Below are 5085 nucleotides of genomic sequence, written 5' to 3' on the forward strand. Positions count from 1 at the left end.
AAAGCCCACGCCTTCTGAGTGGGTCCGGGCCCCCCGAACCCCGATCGCCTAAAATTTATTTGGGCCATCAAATACGTCCTAAGGAACCATAGTCACCACTCCGCCATGACCGTTCCTCGTTGTTTTGCTTTTTACAACCAAAAAACTAGAATTCCGCCCGATTCCCATATTTTCGTGTGCTCTAGCCCACGCCTTCCGAGTGGGTCCAAGACCCCAGACCCCGATTGCCTAAAATTATTCGGGGCCATCAAATACGACCTAAGGAACCATAGTCACTACCCAGCCGTGGTTGTTCCTCGTTCTTTTGCGTTTACGGCCAAAAAACTAGAATTCCCCCCGATTCCCATATTTTCGTGTGCTATAGCCCCTGCCTTCCGAGTGGGTCCGGGCACCGGGACCCCGATCGCCTAAAATTATTCTAGGCCTTCAAATACGACTTAAGGAACCATAGTCACTGCCCCGCCATGGCCGTTCCTCGTTGTTTTGCGTTTTACGGCCAAAAAACTAGAATTTCGCCCGATTCCCATATTTTTGTGAGATATAGCCCACGCCTTCCAAGTGGGTCAGGGCCCCCGGACCCTGATCGCCTAAAATATTTTCGGGCCATCAACTACGACCTAAGGAACAGTAGTCACCGCCCTTCCATGACCGTTCCTCATTTTTTTCCTTTTTACGTCCAAAAAACTATAATTTCGTGCGATTGCCATATTTTAGTGTGCTGTAGCCCAAGCCTTCCGAGTGCGTCCGGGCCCCCCGTATGCCAATCACCTAAAATTTATTTGGGCCATCAAATACGACCTAAGGAACCATAGTCACCGCCCCTCCATGACCGTTCCTCGTTGTTTAGATTTTTACGACCAAAAAAGTAGAATTCCGCCCGATTCCCATATTTTCGTGTGCAGAGCCCACTCCTTCCGAGTGGGCCCGGGTACCCCAAAACCGGATTGCCAAACATTTTCCCAGGCCATCAAATACGACCTATGTAACCATAGTCACCTCCCCTCCATGGCCGTTCCTCGTTGTTTTGCGTTTTACGGCCAAAAAACTAGAATTCCGCCCGATTCCCATATATTCGAGTGCTGTAGCCCACGCCTTCCGAGTGGGACCGGGACCCCCGGACCCCAATCGCCTAAACTTTTTCCGAGACATCAAATACGACCTAAGGAACCATAGTCACCGCCCCGCCGTGGTCGTTCCTCCTTGTTTTGCAATTTACGGCAAGAAAACTAGAATTTCGCCCGATTCCCATATTTTCATGTGCTGTATCCCCTGCCTTCGAGTAGGTCCGAGCCCCCGGACCCCAATTGCCTAAAATTATTCAGGGCCATCAAATATGACCTAAGGAAACATAGTCACTGCCCCGCCATGGCCGTTCCTCGTTCTTTTGCATTTTACGGCCAAAAAACTAGAATTCCGCCCGATTCCCAAATATTCGTGTGCTATAGCCCACGCCTTCCGAGTGGGTACGGGATCCCGGACCCCGATCGCCTAAAATTATTTTGGGCCATCAAATATGACCTAAGGAACCATAGTCACCGCCCCAGTATGGCCGTTCCTCGTTGTTTTGCGTTTTACGGCCAAAAAACGAGAATTCCACCCGATTCCCATATTTTCATGTGCTAAGCCCACGCCTTCCGAGTGGGTCAGGGCCCCCCGCACCCCGATCGCCTAAAATTTATTTGGGCCATCAAATACGTCCTGAGGAATCATAGTCACCGCCTCGCCATGACCGTTCCTCATTGTTTTGCTTTTTACGACTAAAAAACTAGAATTCCTTCCGATTCCCATATTTTCGTGTGCTCTAGCCCACGCCTTCCGAGTGGGCACGGGTCCCCCTAAACCTGATTGCCTAACATTTTTCTAGGCCATCAAATACGACCTAAGGAACCATAGTCACCGCCCCGCCATGGCCGTTCCTCGTTGTTTTGCGTTTTACGGCCAAAAAACTAGAATTCTGCCCGATTCCCATATATTCGTGTGCTATATATAGCCCACGCCTTCCTAGTGGGTCCGGGCCCTCCGGACCCCGATCGCCTAAAATTTTTCTAGACTATCAAATACGACCTAAGGAACCATAGTCACCGCCCTGCCATGACCGTTCCTCGTTGTTTTGCTTTTTACGACCAAAAAACTAGAATTTTGCCTGATTCCCATATTTTCGTGTGCTATATAGCCCATGCCTTCTGAGTGGGTCCGAGCCCCCGGACCCCGAATAACTAACATTTTTCCAGGCTATCAAATTTGATCTAAGGAAACATAGTCTCCGCCCCGCCATGGCCGTTCCTCGTTGTTTTGCGTTTTACGGCCAAAAAACTAGAATTCTGCCCGATTCCCATATATTCGTGTGCTATAGCCCATGCCTTCCTAGTGGGTTCTGGGCCCCCCGGACCTCGATCGCCTAAAATATTTTCAGGCAATCAAATACGACCTAAGGAACCATAGTCACCGCCCCTCCATGACCGTTCCTCGTTTTTTGCATTTTACGGCAAAAAAACTAGAATTCCGCCCAATTCCCATTTATTCGTGTGCAGCCCACGCCTTCTGACCCGGACCCCGATCGCCTAAAATTATTCCGAGCAATCAAATACGACCTAAGGAACCAAAGTCACCGCCCAGCCGTGGCCGTTCCTCGTTGTTTTGCATTTATGGCAAAAAAACTAAAATTTCGCCCGATTCCCATATTTTCGTGTGCTATAGCCCCTGCCTTTCGAGTGGGTCCGAGCCCAGGGGCCCCGATCGCCTAAAATTATTCGTGGCCATCAAATATGACCTAAAGAACCATAGTCACTGCCCCGACATGGCTGTTCCTCGTTCTTTTGCATTTTACTGCCAAAAAACTAGAATTCCGCCCGATTCCCATATATTCGTGTGCTATAGCCCACGCCTTCCGAGTGGGTCCGGGATCCCGGACCTCGATCGCCTAAAATTATTTTGGGCCATCAAATACGACCTAAGGAACAATAGTCACGGCCCCACCATGGCTGTTCCTCGTTGTTTTGCGTTTTACGGCCAAAAAACTAGAATTCTGCCCGATTCCCATATTTTCGTGTGCTAAGCCCACGCCTTCCGAGTGGGTCCGGGCCCCCTGAACCCCGATCGCCTAAAATTTATTTGGGCCATCAAATACGTCCTAAGGAACCATAGTCACTGCCCCGCCATAACCGTTCCTCGTTGTTTTGCTTTGTACGACCAAAAAACTAGAATTCCTCCCGATTCCCATATTTTCGTGTGCTCTAGCCCACGCCTTTTGAGTGGGCCCGGGTCCCCCGAAACCGGATTGCCTAACATTTTTCTAGGCCATCAAATACGACCTAAAGAATCATAGTCACCGCCCCGCCATGGCCGTTCCTCGTTGTTTTGCGTTTTATGGCCAAAAAACTAGAATTCCGCCCAATTCCCAGATATTCGTGTGCTATATATAGCCCACGCCTTCCTAGTGGGTCCGGGCCCTACGGACCCCTATTGCCTAAAATTTTTTTAGGCTTTAAAATTCGACCTAAGGAACCATAGTCACCGCCCTGCCATGACCGTTCCTCGTTGTTTTGCTTTTTACGACCAAAAAACTAGAATTTTGCTCGATTCCCATATTTTCGTGTGCTATAGCCCATGCCTTCCGAGTGGGTCCGAACCCCCGGACCCCGATTGCCTAACATTTTTCCAGGCTATCAAATTTGACCTAAGGAAACATAGTAACCACCCCGCCATGGCCGTTCCTCATTGTTTAGAGTTTTACGGCCAAAAAACTAGAATTCCGCCCGATTCTCATATATTCGTGTGTTATAGCCCATGCCTTCCTAGTGGGTTTTGGCCCCCCCCGGACCCCGATCGCCTAAAATATTTACGGGCTATCAAATACGACCTAAGGAACCATAGTCACTGCCCCTCCATGACCGTTCCTCATTTTTTTCATTTTACGGTCAAAAAACTAGAATTGCGCCCAATTCCCATATATTCGCCACGCCTTCCGAGTGGGTCCATGTCACCGGGACCCCGATCGCCTAAAATTAATCCGAGCAATCAAATACGACCTAAGGAACCATAGTCACCGCCCAGCCGTGGCCGTTCCTCGTTGTTTTGCATTTACGGCAAAAAAACTAAAATTTCGCCCGATTCCCATATTTTCGTGTTCTATAGCCCATGCCTTCCGAGTGGGTCCGAGCCCCCGGACCCCGATTACCTAACATTTTTCCAGGCAATCAAATACGACCTAAGGAACCATAGTCACCGCCCCGCCATGGCCGTTCCTCGTTCTTTTGCATTTTACGGCCAAAAAACTAGAATTTCGCCCGATTCCCATATATTCGTGTGTTGTAGCCCACGCCTTCCTAGTGGGTTCCGGGCCCCACGGACCCCGGTCGCCTAAAATATTTTCGGGCTATCAAATACAACCTAAGGAACCATAGTCACCGCCCCTCCATGACCGTTCCTCATTTTTTGCATTTTACGGCCAAAAAACTAGAATTCCGCTCGATTCCCATATATTCGTGTGCTATATATAGCCCACGCCTTCCGAGTGGGTCCGGGCCAGCAGAAACCCAATCGCCTAAAATTATTCCTGGCAATCAAATACGACTTAAGGAACAATAGTCACCGCCCAGCCGTGGCCGTTCCTCATTGTTTTGCATTTACGGCAAATAAACTAGAATTCCGCCCGATTTTCATATATTCGTGTGCTATAGCCCACGCCTTCCTAGTGGGTTCCAGGCCCCCTGGACCCCGATCGCCTAAAATATTTCCGGGATATCAAATACGACCTAAGGAGCCCTAGTAACTGCCCCTCCATGCCCATTCCTCATTTTTTGCGTTTTACGGCCAAAAAACTAGAATTCCGCCCGATTCCCACCGGGCCCCCTGACCCTGATCGCCTAAAATTATTTTGGGCCACCAAATACGACCTAAGGAACCATAGTCACTACCCCACCATGGCCGTTCCTCGTTGTTTTGCCTTTTACGGCCAAAAAACTAGAATTCCGCCCGATTCCCATATTTTCGTGTGCTAAGCCCACGCCTTCCGAGTGGGTCCGGGCGCCTCGGACCCCAATCGCCTAAAATTTATTTCGGCCATCAAATACATCCTAAGGAACC

Source organism: Nicotiana tomentosiformis, unplaced genomic scaffold (genome assembly GCF_000390325.3).
Source record: "Nicotiana tomentosiformis unplaced genomic scaffold, ASM39032v3 Un00010, whole genome shotgun sequence".
Taxonomy (NCBI): Eukaryota; Viridiplantae; Streptophyta; class Magnoliopsida; order Solanales; family Solanaceae; genus Nicotiana; species Nicotiana tomentosiformis.